General features: G+C 33.6%; 1 non-coding gene across 1 annotated transcript; it reads left to right on the top strand.

Annotated features, from left to right (window-relative positions):
• Positions 1-3,246: 3,246 nt before the first annotated feature.
• LOC145018862 (small nucleolar RNA R71) lies at positions 3,247-3,353 on the top strand. Its single transcript, XR_013667222.1, has one exon. It is a non-coding gene; the product is annotated as a small nucleolar RNA R71 (small nucleolar RNA).
• The last annotated feature ends 11,923 nt before the right edge of the window (positions 3,354-15,276 follow it).

Here is a 15,276-nt window from a genome sequence, read left to right as displayed (position 1 = left end):
TTGTGGGAAGTTTAGCCATGGAAACTCCCCTTGGTTGCCACTTGAAGTTTGTCCCCTTCTGAACATGATTTCTGCAAAACAAATACACAAAACCCAGAAAACACAGAATATAATTAAAAATTGTCTTCTATCTGTAACTCGACTGGACTCATCGAGTCCAGGCCCGACTCGGCGAGTCGCGCAACCTGCACGAGTCAGTCGACGGGTCGCTGCAAATTGGACCATAAAACCTGTAAATTTGGTCAAGGGTTTTGTCTAAACACTTAGTATTGATGTATTAAGGCCAAAATAAGCATTCAAACAACATAATTCATGAGAAATCAAAACCCAAGAAATTTAGTACTTTTCAAAAACGGGTTTTTCATGCAATTGCTACCATAGATGGCCTTATAATCATGTTCTTAACAGAAAACAAGTAGAAATTTGTTACCTTTTGAGATTGGCTTGAGAGATTTGAAAGAAACTTGAAGAAGAATGATGAATGCTTGAGAGATAATGAGAATAGCGGCACCTGACGAGTGTGGTTTGTGAAAACTGATTCTTAGGGTTAAAACCCTACTTACCCAATGTAAAAGTAATTTCAAAATTATTTTTTTTCTGTAAATATTACCGACTCGTCGAGTCATGGTCAGACTCGGCGAGTCTGGTCGCGAATTTATTGTTTTTTTTTTTTTTTTCTGAAATCCATGTGGACTCGTCGAGTCGTGGTCAGACTCGGCGAGTCACTTAAAAAAATGCATAATTTTCAAAATTTTGCTGTTTATTGTAAATCATTTCTCCCCACACTTAGCTTATGCACACTCTCAAGCAGACATGTCCGATGATTTGGAAGATTAAGATTGAAAAAATGAAGGGAAAATAAAAAAAACTAAAAAGTAAAAGAAAGCAAACTCTATATAACGGGTTGCCTCCCGCCAAGCGCTTCTTTTTGAGGAGTCATTAGCTAGACTCCTACCCATCTACGTTTTGTCATCTTCGAGCATTGGGAACGCACGCCTAACATTTTGTGATTTGTACTTGGTCTTGTAAGCGTGGATCTTTTTCTTGTAAGCCCTTTTTAATTCATCTCTTTTCCTTTTCATTGCCTCATCTTCAGCTGCTTGGGCTTCCCTTTTCCTCTTTTTCTTCTTTACCCCCTTCTTTTTCACCGTCTCTTGAACCTCCTTCTTTTTAAATTTAATTACTTCACATTCCATGATGGTCCGTGCTTTAGGTTTAGTAGTGAATAGGTGATCAGCTTCCTCCCTCCTTTCCTTTATTTCTTCGTCCTTTCCAATGCTTAACCCATCCTCTAAATGAACCGTATCAAAACATGCTACCTCGGTGTATTGAACTTTCCTTCCATTTCCTCCTTCTGCTGTTTGTTCTTCTAAAGAATCATGTATATTATTGAAATCCAAGGTATGTGAAGAACTAGTAACAGACAGATCTAAGTCGGCCAAGTGTTTGCCCAAATCGACTGGACTCGTCGAGTCCACTAAAGTGACTCGGCGAGTCGGAACGAATTCCATAAAATCTTGGGTTTTTTCTGAGTGGGCTCCTTCTAGTAGCTTTTCTAATTCATCCAAGTCCTTGTTAACATCTCCTTCTTCTTCAGAGTGTATCACAAACTTGCTTGGGTCTTCTTTTAGCAAACGTGCAAGCTCTTTTTCTAATATCTCATCATCTAATTGGATCATTGAGACTTCTTCAATCTTTTCCTCTTCTTGCTTGATTTCTGGAATAGCTTTAAACATCACAACCTCATCACCCACTCTCAATGTCAATGTAGACTCACTTATATCAATTAAAGCACACGCGGTGTTCAAGAAGGATCTCCCAAAAATAATTGGAATTTCGGGGTCTTCTTCCATATCAACAACCACGAAGTCTACTGGGAAAATAAACTTGTCAACTTTTATAAGGAGATCTTCACAAATGCCTTTTGGATGGATTATTGTCTTGTCCGCCAAATGGATCTTCATATTCACCGATTTTGGTTCTGGTAAATTCAATTTCTTAAAGAATGAAACAGGCATCATATTGATGCTTGCTCCCGAGTCAGCTAATGCTCGTGTGAAGACCTTATTACCAAATTGGCACAGAAGCACAATATTTCCAGGATCACCCTTCTTTTTAGGTAGCTCACTCATCAAGACTTCTGCGACTTCAGCTAAATCCTTCCTAGCAGCAAAAAGGCCCTTAAGCAAGTTGAAGTATTTAGGCGTTTGAAGTATTGTTTCCACAAATGGCACATTAACTTGTAGAGCGTTAACATGATTCATGAAGTTTCTGTATGCTTCAACTCTTTCTGCAGGCATGGCTTTGGTTGGGTATGGTAGTGGAGGCTTATAAGGTTTCGAAGAAATGATAGGTGTTTCAATTTCGCCTGGACTCGTCGGGTCCATTGGAGTGACTCGGCGATTCGGGTCGGGTTTGGCTGGTTCCGATTCTTCTACCTTTTCTTCCTTCTTCTTGGAGATCCTTAGTGCTTCTGTACTTTTTTCTTCACTGCTGGAGGTTATTACGCTCACGTTCTCCATTCTTGGATTGGGTTCAGTGTTGCTCGGAAGTTGGCCCGGTCTTCTTTCATTCACTTGATGTGCAAGCTGTCCCAGCTGTTTCTCAATGTTGAGAATGGATGCTTGCTGATTCCTCAACATGTTTCTGGTTTCATGCATTGCTACATCGTGATCATTATGTCTTTTCTCGGACGCGGTTATGAACCTTGTGAGTATATCTTCTAAATTTGCCTTCTTTTTCGTCACCGGCTCTTCCTTTTGATAGAATCCCCTCTCCCTTTGTTTGTATTTCTCCTCCTTAGCCTTTTTATATTCTTCATATGGGAGCCATTCCTTCTTCGGTTTCCTCCAGTCTTCATCGTATCTATCGACACTGGAATAGAATACTTGAGCCTTTTTATTTCCATTTTCGTCTCGATCACAATCCTTGGTAAGATGGGGGCCGCCAGAATTTTCGCATCCAACCCTAATAGCATGGATTTTTTGATCCATTTTCGTCATTCTTCGGTCTAGGCTATCGAGTTTAGCTATTACCGCCGCCATGCTATCGTTAACCGAGTTCACTGCTCCACGACTCACTTCATTCCTCGGATTGTGGTATTCTCTAGAATGCTTGGAGAACTCTTCAATTAATTCCTTTATTTCCGGAGGCGGCTTTCTGGTGAGTGGGCCTTGTGAATCGAGTAGTTGCCTTGTGGTGACATTAACTCCATCATAAAAGATGGAGACCTCTTGTTGGCTATTGAGGTCATGGTGTGGGCAATTTCTAAGTAGGCTCTTGTACCTTTCCCAAGCTTCATAAAGAGATTCTCCGGGTTGTTGCTCGAAGTTAGCAATGGCTTTCTTTAGCTTGGCTATCTTGGAAGGTGGGCAAAAATGCTCTATGAACTCTTCTTTCATCTTGGCCCATGTAGTGACTGATCCGGGAGGGAGTGACTTTAACCAATCTTTTGCAGCTCCTTTAAATGTGACAGGAAGCATGCGTAGTAGCTGGATCTCGCGAGGCACATTGGGTACATTGAAATAATCTGCCACATCATTTACTTCATCCAAGTGCTTATAGGCGTCTTCATGATCTCTCCCGTGAAAAGGGATCTCCTTGAGTTGAGCGAGAATATGGCCTTTTAGCTCAAACGTAGCGGTTGCGGGAATTGCGGGTTGCACAAGTCCCGGGCCGGTGTCATCACGCATCCTTTTCTTCCATTCCCCCATGGGGATTTCGTCAATATTAGCCATAGCGGTGGCTAAATCGTCTTCAAACTCGGATGTGTGCTCGTTTTCTTCCTCGGTCTCGTAGTCGGTGTCTTTTTGAATCGGGTCTTCGATTGTCAATGATGCACTGGATGCTCCTGATTTGCTGCTCCTTTTCTTGCTAAAAACGGATTTGAGGTTTTTGAGTGGTGAGTTCTTTGAAGAAGCGGATTCTCCAACGGTTTTGCCTTTGTTTCTTCTTAATGCGGTTTCCGGATCTTCAAGAGGGGGAACCAGAGGCGTATCAGATCCTCGGGTCATGAACCAACTGCAAACAAAACAAAAAACGCGTAAAAAGAACAAAAGAAAATTAAACCTGATTCAGCGTCGTACTCGCCAAGTCTGGGCGAATGCACTCGGCGAGTCCAAGGTAAGATCAGTTTTTTTTTTTTTTTTTTTTTTTTTTTTTTTTTTTTTTAACCTAAAAAAAACAGAAATTAAACAGAAATTAACTTTGTGTAAGATGAATCTTACACAAAGGATTGATTGAATTAGAATTTTAATGCTAATTTTAGAACCGTTCCCCGGCAACGGCGCCAAAAACTTGATGTGTGTAAAACTCACTTAGTTTTAATCCTACTTTAATTATCAAATAACACACAAAAGGCAGTGAACCTATCAATTGTGGTATAGCTAAATAAGCAGGGTATCGAATACAGGGAACGGCAAATTAAATTAAAAACTAATTCTATCTAAGTTGATTAAGAAATAGGGGGTTTTCTCTAGTTTTACAAGACTAGAAACTTACTAACTATAACTAATTTAAGACTAGAAAATAACAATTTAAATAGATTCAATAATTGGAAAGGAACTTCTGTTTAGTTCAACTCGGTTAACTCTATGGTTAATTTCAAGGTAATAGTGCAATGGATTAATTCTTTCGTTGGTTATCGATTCAAGTGATTAGGTTCATGTTCACTACCCTAATCCTTAGCAAATAAACTAACTCAAACAGTGGCCAATTGCTTAATTTAATTATATTTACTAGATTAATTATTCGGGTTAAGTTAGACTTGCAATAGCTAATTAATTTATTATTCTTAATTAACCTCTTGTTTGATGGTCATCTTACAAGCTTGCACATGAATTTACTCAATTTTCTTATTAATTCTAGTTTCATATTCATTAATCCTAGACATATATTATAGTGGTCAAATATCATATGAGGTCAATAATCAATAGATGTTCATGCTAATCAATTATCTTCCTATTAACAGAAAATTAATTATTATTCATACACAAGGTTCTTTAGCAAGCTAAAATAACAAAAATTCACCAACTTGGAATTAATCCTACCAATCAATCAAACCATATTGTCAACTTTGTATCCCCAAACAGAAGTCTAAAGATTTTAGTTCATAATTAAAGTAAATAACAGCAAACAAACAAGTTCAAGTTGCTTAATCATATTGACAAAACAAAAGAATAAGTAGAATGATGAAATTGTGCCTTAATTACTTCCGGAATTGAATTCTAGCTTCCTTTGTCGACTTCTAGGGTTCTTCTGGCTTCTTTATCGCAGCAAAGCACTTCTGAAACTTTCCAGAATTCTCTTTAATCGATCTGTGGAGTTATCTTTAAATAAGCGATCCGACTCGTCGAGTCAAGTGGTGACTCGTCGAGTCCCTCTCACATTCTTCGTATTGCGATAACTATCTGGACTTCCGAGTCATTATCCTTCTGATTCCTCAACCGGATTCGTCGAGTAGGCTATATGACTCGATGAGTAGAAGCTTTTTTTAGTGTTTTTCTTCTTCATTCCATTCTCGAGCTCCTAACCGCTTCTCCTGCTTGCTTTCGCTTCCGAGCTTCATCTTTGGATTGAAAAACATAATTTAACACTTTTAAGTACCTCTTGTCCATAATATGCGATAATTTAGCTAATATATGAATAAAAAACTATACTTAATACACACTAAATATGCACATATCAATTGTTATATATGGTAACTCAAGATCTTGCATTATCCATCCATATTTTCGAAATCTATATAGATATTTAAGGATTAGGATAACTTAAATGTATAAATGGTAATTATACTCATTATTTAGATAATCCCTTATGATTTAATAATTAAATTAATAGTCTAATTCAAGATAATTATTAAATCAAGAGTTTTAATATTTAAAATTTTAATTTAAATGTCATAAATTCGAAATTTTAAGATAGATTAAAACTAAATTGTTTTGAAATGTTTCAAAACTTGCCCTCAAGTTTTGGAATTTAAAAGTTGATTAAAAAGGTTTAATTAGGAGTGTTAAATTCTAAAACCCTAGTATTGTTTTGAAAAGTTCAAATCACACCCTTATGGTTTTATTAATTAATTAAGGTGTATAATTAAAAGAGATTTAATAAATCCATAAAAGTTTTGGTTTGCAATTTAATTGAATTAAAGGTATAATTATTAAATTTGACTACCTAGTATTTTAAAAGTGTAAAATACACCCTATACTATATATAACATTAAAAGTCTAACATTATATATATGTATGAGTAAAAGTTAGTCTTACCGTTAGTAGGCCTCATTCACGAAGCTGGTCTATAAGGGGTGTTTAAGGAAATTGCCTATAAAATGGCGATTGAATGGGTATCCACTCTTACCCACCGCACTCTTGACTAGTGGAGGGTCGTTAGCCGAACGCGTAGGATCGGACGAAACCTTCCATTATAAGTATAATGAAATACAAAGTAACTAAATGTTTTTCAAATTCCCAATCTTAGTTACTTAGGCAAAAGTGAATTGATGCAATTCCATGAAATTACACTTTGTGCCCTTGCGAAGATGTTAATGGAGCGTGTGTGGTTTACCGGCACACTAAATGGTTCTAAGAAAAGGTAGCAAAGGGTGACTTAATGTTTGTCATAGTTCGGTGGAGCGTGTGTGGTTTACCGGCACATCGAATAGGTGACTGTAACATGTGAGGACACCATGTAATTTTGCATGGTTATTCACACCCGCTTTGTGATCCTCGGCATCCCAGTCACAAACAAGAGGGGCATATAGAGATTTAAACATGCCATTGAAAGTTCAATGAATCTCAAAGGATCTAGGAGTTTTCATAGATTTAAAACTTAAATTTCTTTTTCGATTTTCATGGTGGAAATTAGTGAATCGTCATTCACTTACCTTCAAATATTCTTCAATTAGGGTTACGGCATCCCTCTCCCGAGTTGTAGAATATTGTGTTGGGTCCTAGCCTTAGTATTTCATTTGGGTGATTTACTAAGGACTCAATCTATCAACTAACTTGAATTTGTTTTTCTCTCGTTCTGTAGATGTCAAAGTTCAACAACTATGGTCTTCTCAAATCCCGTGGAACAAGCATTCCACATGAAGATGATATTCCACAATTCGATCGTGGAACAAGAAATCATGCTTCACTTCCTCCTCCTCCTCCAATTATTCTCCCTAACCCACAAGATTGTAAAATTGAAAGGTTCAATATTACTCAAGCCCTGTTGGCAAGTAAACATAAAGAAGGAAAGTCGGTGTGTGCACACGTCTTAGGGATGAAGTCACACATTGATAGGTTAAGGATGATGGGATCTGTTGTCGGTGAAGAGATGGCTGTTGATTGGGTTCTTCAGTCACTTCCTAACTCGTATAGTGAGTTCGTAGAGAGTACTATATGATGAACCACGATGCAACCCTTATTGATCTCACCTATTTGCTTATTGCTGCTGAATCAGCAATGGTTTGGCGCAATAGAAAAGCAAAGTTGATTGGTGAATCTGCCTTCAAGACCTCTATGGATATAGACAATGGCAATGAAAGACATGCAATGATCGAAAAGTTTGATCATAAGAGAAAGGCGATGTCTGAAGTAGTTCCATGTGTTGTTCCAAAAGAGTAAATTTGCTTTTATTGCCAAGAGAAGGGGCATTGGAGACGAAGCTGCCCTATTTACCTAAGAGATCTAAGATATGGGAGAGTCGAAACGTATGGCTCTAATTTAGGTAAAATCCATTGACTAACTCTTTTAAGCTTCATTCTAGATTCTGAATACATAATGTGATAAGATTACAATTGATGTTTTGAAGGATCGAAGAAAAGAAAAGAAGCTTAAGGGAAGAAGTGAGCAGAATCTAACCGTGAAGGAATGGATTTCGATTGCGTTTCTCGAAGATTAGATTCTTGAGCTACTACTTAGAGTTAGAATTAGATTGCTAAGAAAGATGTATTAGCATAAGTTTTTCAATGAGTTGCAAGGACAAATTTTTCCACAATAAAATAAATTTTGATTTTAAATTTTATTTATTTATCCTTACAATGGCGTGTATGAAAAATTGATGTTAAAATTATTAGCAATAATGGATTTGTTTCTTATTGTGTTATGGAAAGTCAAGAATTTACCAGATAGGGAGAGTTTCTCATCGCCCAAGTTTCAATTGGACAGAAACTTGGAATCATGCAACTTGGTTGCGATGAATGAGAAATTTCATATTTTGGAAATTATACTAATTCATTGACAAAGTGTCAAGTGAAGGACTAGGAGATCAAGTACACAAAGTTGCGTGTTGATCAAAGTCCACCATAAGAGTAACAAAGACATTCGTCATGATTTACTAAAGGTTTAGTAAATATGATTATGCTTATAAGATTAAGTGTAATTCTTAATTGATTGAAAATGTTTAAATCAATAGCAGAACGAATAAGAAGAGTCAAGTAGGCAGAAAGATAAAAGTTTCTCCATTCTAAGAAGAAGGGAGAGTACCTTTTATGCTTTATGATAGGTCTTACTGATTAAGAACCATATCTCAATTGATCCTCTAAGTGAGTCTTAGTACAATTGTATGTTTGAGAAGAGGAATCAAGAATTGAAGAAATGGTTAAATCAAGAAGTCTATCATACTTCGTTCAAATAACAAGTCTTAAAGTTAAGATTGTGACAATGAGTGAAAAGTATTAAAGGTTTATAACATTCATCAAATGTGGAAAGTTGTGATGTCTTGGATAAGACAAAGGCCAACTAGGACCAATTTATGAAGTGTTTTGATTAAAGCTACACTAACTCTTGAATGTTTGGTTGTCAACAAATGTTTATTGACAAGAGAATCTTATATGTCAAGGAGTCAGTGGGAGTCTTAATGGTCTTGAAAGGTTTCAAGAACAAATCAAATAAACCTTATTGATCATCACTAGCACACGAGTTGAGGTTTACAACCTATCGCGTTGACAATATTTTGATTCTGTGCTGTTCCAATTGAGTTAATTATACATGTGAGTCCTATGAGTTCTCATTTTGAACGCATAAAAGGCAAGGCACCTTGATCAATGAAAGGTACATTGATAGGAAAATGTGAGCTGCTTAACTACTTGGAAGACGTGGTGGGAAGTTGTGCTACCATAAGGCAAGAAATCAAGATTAAGAAAGTTCAGTCCATATGAGTTTGAATTTGTCGTAAACTTTGGTTTTAACAAATTCACATGGATAGGAACAAATACACCATTTAAATCTAAGTGTCATAAGATTTCCTCCTTCATGAAAATGATTATGAGGAAATGCTTTCACTAAGATAGATTTTAAGAAGATAGTGATTGTAAAGTTGCATTCTCGAATTCGATTATGGTTACGGTATCCCTTTTCATAATTTGAATTGTGAGGTTTGGCAATTAGTCTTAATTGTTCAGACACACATATGAACTATCTAAGGCAAAGGTGTATAAGTTCAAGGAGCTTTGATAAAGGATTATCAAAGTACTAAGTATTAGAAACATTGACTTAAGAAATTCAATAGGTATTGTTTTCTGAAAGTTAAGATGTTTATGAATACATGTCGAAGCTAGTGGGAGCATAAGTGTTATGTCTTATAGTAATCATCATGATAGTGGGAGCATAAAAGTTATGATTGTATGATTATTATGGAAAGTATTGCAAGTTGGCAATATTAATTATAGAAAAACAAGAGTTATACCTTGCAAAGTCGTAAGGGTTGTAAAGTTGTTTTGCTATAATTCAGGGAGAGAATATTATGCTTCATTTCAAATCTAAAGGCTTAGGTTGAGAAATGTTAATAAATTTAGTCAAAGGTACATAGTGTGTTCTTAAAAATTTTCGATTATGATTACGGCATTCCTCTTCACAATTCGAATTTTGAGAACATAGCAAATAAAACATTGTGCATCGTGTCCCATACGCTTCGGGTATAGGATCGATTGAAAATGCTTTAATGTTTGACCATTCTAAAATTTTCCAAATGTCTAGCACATTTAGAGGAAAAAGGGACTAGAATCGGTTTTGACTAAAATAATTAAACAACTATCAAAGGACAATCCAAAGTTCGATGAGGATTGGTTGCTTGTGAGTAGTTGGAAGCATGGTATTGGATGGACCATATTGACATTATTATGAATAGATAAGATTCTATTAAGAAATGAGTTGTCATATGGAACATATGGAACATATGGAAGCGTGTCCATACTGGGAAGTAAATATTGAAAATCTATGACTAGATTAGAAACTTTTATGCAAAAGGATGTTCAAAGGAATGTACTTTGTAATATCATTGGCAATAGTCTTTCTGACTTTGGTGCAGTGACATTACGAAAGAATCATTGCATAAAATGTTAGAATCTAGCATATTCTGTACGTAGCAAGAATTTGATATTCTTTCACTTATGGAAAAGGATTTGGAGTTGTAAAATGATAATGATTGTAAATGTGTTCAATTTGTCTATTTCACAAAAGTAAGAACCATAGGTAAACATTGTGTGCATGCTAGGAGCATGGGACAAGTGTTGGAATTGTCAAATCTCACAAAAATGGTACAATAACCTAGTCATGACCATTTTTGCTAGAAAAATCGTTCTTTTACATAAAAATGATGGGTTTTTGGGTTTTCCTTTTTGTAAAATCAAATCCTTGGTATTTTTAGGGAAAACTGCAATAAAATCCTTACATATTGGTTTCATAATCGATTTAGCCCTTATATATTTTTTTATTTAATTAAGTCCCAAATACCGGTACTCGTATTCAATTTAACCCTTTAACCCGGTCAACAGGTCATCCAACTTTCAAAAATTACATTTTCGGCCCAGATTACAAAATTTATTACAAATTTGGTCCAAATTTTACACTTTTGGCCCATATTTTAAATTTTTTTACAAATTTGGTCCAAAATTTACCCTTTTTGCCCAAATTTTAGGATTTTTATTATGAATTCATCCTAACTTTAGTTTTCTATACAACTTTTTTTCTCAAAAGTTTGTTTCTAATATGTTTTTTCTTTAAAACTCATATTTATACAAAAAAAAAACATATTTTCACATAAAATCTTATTTTTTCTATATAAAAACTTTTTAAAAAAACTTTTTTTATATGAAATATCTAATTATAAAAATAGGTTTGGATTATTTATGTGATTTCTCTTAAAAAGTTAATTAAGAAATTAAAAGTAACCCTAAATTATACTATTAAATTATAGTTTGTCAAAAACTAGTTACGCTCATTTTAATATTATTTATTTGTTCTTTAATCACATTTATAGGAAAAGTTTAAATAATAGAAGATGCTACATATTGAAAACTTCATATTTTTTGTTTCTCGCTGAATATATGTTCATACATATAGTTTATCATCACTTTGGATTTCTTTATTTAAACTTCTTTGTAAAATCGGATTCATCTGTCAATTTTGTTTATTGTAATAACAAAAAATAACTATCTAGAATTGAGCAATTGTCATTTGTTGATAATGAGGTTTTTGGCAAAAAATGGCATTTAAGAAATATAAAAAAATATTACAAACGTTGATAGTTACAACTCCTACTGAAATCAATATGGATTGTCATATATGAGATTAGAACAACTTTACATACCTTTTGTCATATATATATATATATATATATATATATATATATATATATATATATATATATATATATATGTGATCGAATGTATGATTTAATTTACAAAGATGCAACAGATTGAAAAATAGATATAAACAACTATATTAAAATCTCATAGAAAAAAGAATACACACTAAATAGAACACATATTAAAATCTATATATTAATAGTATAATTTATGGTTACTTTTAATTTAGGGTAACTAGTGTAACTAGTTTTTAACAAACTATAATTTAATACTATAATTTAGGGTTACTTTTAATTTTTTTTAATTGATTTTTTAAGAGAAATCACTCAAATAATCCAAAGCTATTTTTATAATTAGATATTTCATATATAAAGGAGGGAGGAGGAGGGGTGGGGTGAGGTGGGTATGGGGTCTCGGGAATATGGATGAGACTAATTGACTAATACCTTATGGTTTGTGCATATGTATATTGGGTGTTAGAATATGGTAGGGGAAAGAGGAGACACTTTTGTCTCTTATGAATTTTACAAAAAAAAAAGTCAACTCTTTTATAAAAACCTGACATTTTTATAAAAAAAAAAAATGGTATAAATCATGTATGAATATTTAATTTGCATTATAAATATTCAAATTATTATAAAAATCATTATCATCAAAAATAATAATACGTTACACGAAAGTTATGTTGATTCCAAAATTCTTTCTGTTAAAATTGAGTGTTCAAGCCGGGTATAGAATCTATCGCATTTGATGACGAATTCAGCAGAAATTTGTATGTGTAACCTTTTTTATGAATGTGACATGTAGTGTAAGGTTTATGAACTCCACTACATTGTGTTACGAATATTATTTATACCCAAATAATATATAATTGAATTATCAAGTTGTTACGTTACTAACGCTAATTAGGGTTTATATTCGATAATTGGCAACCAGAGATGTACTTTGTATTATAATTTGTTAACAGTACATTAGAAACATTAGGAAATATCACATTTATCCTAAAATCCTAATACGAGTTGAGTTGATCTGGTTGACTTATGTTGACTTTGTTTGATTGAAATTGACTGTTGTCACAAATATATATATATATATATATATATATATATATATATATATATATATATATATATATATATATATATATATAAAGCACAAATGACTTAGGAATAGTAACCTTATGGGAATTCATACTTTTTCCATAACAATTTGAGGGGTAGTCAACTTTAGCCCCTGTCTTAGGAACAATAAACTTTAGTGGGTAACACTTATGGTCCAATAATTCCTATACTTTGACAGATTAAGTCTTTGTTCTCAATAAACTGTCGTTTTTTTATGTCCGCTCTCCCTTCCAATCACCTTCTTACGACTATTCTCCACCGCCTTCATGGATACGTGTCCTTGTAGAAAAACATGGAGACTCTACATTTCTTCCATCGACAATGTTCTCAATTTTCTTGCCCTATTTTTTTTTTTTTTTTTTTTTTTTGATATTCTAGGCTTTGGGAAACATAGAGATTAGCTTCAAAGTGATCTTACAATTTCACCTCCTTTGTGCTTTCTTGCCCGGTTCACCAACCATCAACATCGTTTTTATATGGTTTTTGGTTTTGTTTAGATTTTTTGGACTCGCTGCTATTCACGTTTTTTTTTCTATTTTGTTTCAAATTCAAATTGAAAAGTCTTATTTTCGAGATGTATATTGAATTATTAGAGCTTGATAAACACCATTTTTTGTGATCAGGGCTTCATGAAGGTCATCGCCCCCACTAGAATCGCTATAAGGTAAACAATTCGACCAAACGGTTGAAGTAAATTAGAGAGTTATTAGTTATAAATGAAAACAACACTTCTAAGGATGTTTCGACTTTTGATTTAGATATTGGGGTGTACCATTCAATTTTTGGGTCTCAGGATCTCATACCTACATGAAATCCACATTACTCTCATTTACGACAAGGTATGAAAAGTCATGCTTTTACTCCTTTTTTATGAACCTTATGGGTTTGGTCGTTTCGATTATAAGGAAAACAATTTTACATTTCTTATGAGTATGACCTAATTTTGATACACCTTATGACAATGATGAATTAAAAATTAGATAATGGGTTAAAGAACCCTAGTACGGTTGAGATTTTCGCATAACAAATTACTAAGAATTTTTCAGTCTTATTTCATTTTTTTTTAATCAGAAATCAATTCCATGGTTTAGAATACATATTGAAGTATGATAAATAAATTTTGGAAAATGGTTGTATATCAATAGGATCTTGTGATACAATATTAGGTTTGGATTCTTTGATTAAAATGAAAATAATGATAAAGAGGAGACTGAGAAAGTGGAAGTGGAGACAAAGAAGATTGGATAGAGGATTCAAGGTGAAAAGTTGATGAACGCTGAGTGGATTACATTGGTGGAGAAATGTGGGAAGCATAAAAGTAAAAGGAAAATCAATTTGGGTAATTCCTTTCACATATTCTTCCATTATTATGGAAAATTGACGAACATATGAGAGTAAATTGAGATTCCCATGATTCATTCCACCCATTAAAGATGGTTTCTATGATTATGCAATCATGTTTAGTAAAACCATCAATTTTGGTAACTCTTTTGATAGTCTCTTCCATTATTATGGCAAATTGATGAGCATATGAGAGTAAAACTGTGATTCCTATGATTCATTCGAGCGATTGAAGATGGTTTATATAATAATATCCATAAGTTATCATGTTCAATAAATAAACCCCTTAATTTGGGCAACTCTTTTGATATTCTCTTCCATTTTTAAGGCAAATTGATTAACATGTGAATGTAACTGGAGATATTATAATCCATTCAAGTGTACTATTTTAAATTGTTGTCTTTCTTTTTTATTTATTTATGATTTTTGTTCTTCGTGATTACACGATATGTGTATGTCTATGGATTTCCAAGAACAAATGGATTAACACATAACATGTTGAATGGAATTTATAATATTTGGAAACATGCTGAAGTAGTTAGGTTTAAGTGCATGGGTCTACCAATTGAGATATAAAAAAAAAAATATTCGCTTTGTCCCAAAATTATTGTCCATGTTTGACTTTTTAAGTCTCTTTTGTTCAACTTTGACCTTAAATAATTTACTTTTTGTTATATAAGTTTTTATGCAAGATATATGAATAGATTGTTTTTTAAATGTATTTTCATTGTTATAAGTTTCATCAAAAATTATATAACACAAATAAGGTTATTTATGGTCTAAGTTAACATGGAAAGACTTAAAAAGTTAAACGTGGACAATAATTTTGGGACGTATGGAGTATTGATTTTGTGATTAGACTATTCGGATTAGGTTCTTCCTGCCTTTTTCGTCTTCCACTCTTCATCTGCCATCTACTTCGGGCCCTTTCCAAGAAACGATTGGTATTTCTCAAGCACCAGGTCTGATTCTACAACATAGCAAACACATTGCTTCTTTTTAACAAATAAAACTAGCATTTTCTTCACTAATTTGTTTCATTTTTCAGCCATTTGCAGTTTCCGGTAGGGTTTTGAGATCCAAAGATATATGGTTGCTATATCTCTTTAAAAATTAAAGTATATTGCTATTAATTATTAACTTAATATTGATGTCTCATTTTCTATGCAATTTTTACAGGGTATCTACCTTTTAATAATGGAAACCTACATGTGATTTACCATAAGGTAAAAGTGCATAAAGTTA

The sequence above is a fragment of the Lactuca saligna genome, chromosome 9 (genome assembly GCF_052625555.1).
Source record: "Lactuca saligna cultivar CGN05327 chromosome 9, ASM5262555v1, whole genome shotgun sequence".
Classification (NCBI taxonomy): domain Eukaryota; kingdom Viridiplantae; phylum Streptophyta; class Magnoliopsida; order Asterales; family Asteraceae; genus Lactuca; species Lactuca saligna.
The sequence above is the reverse complement of the archived record's forward strand: the minus strand, read 5'-3'. Positions and strand labels throughout refer to the sequence as shown.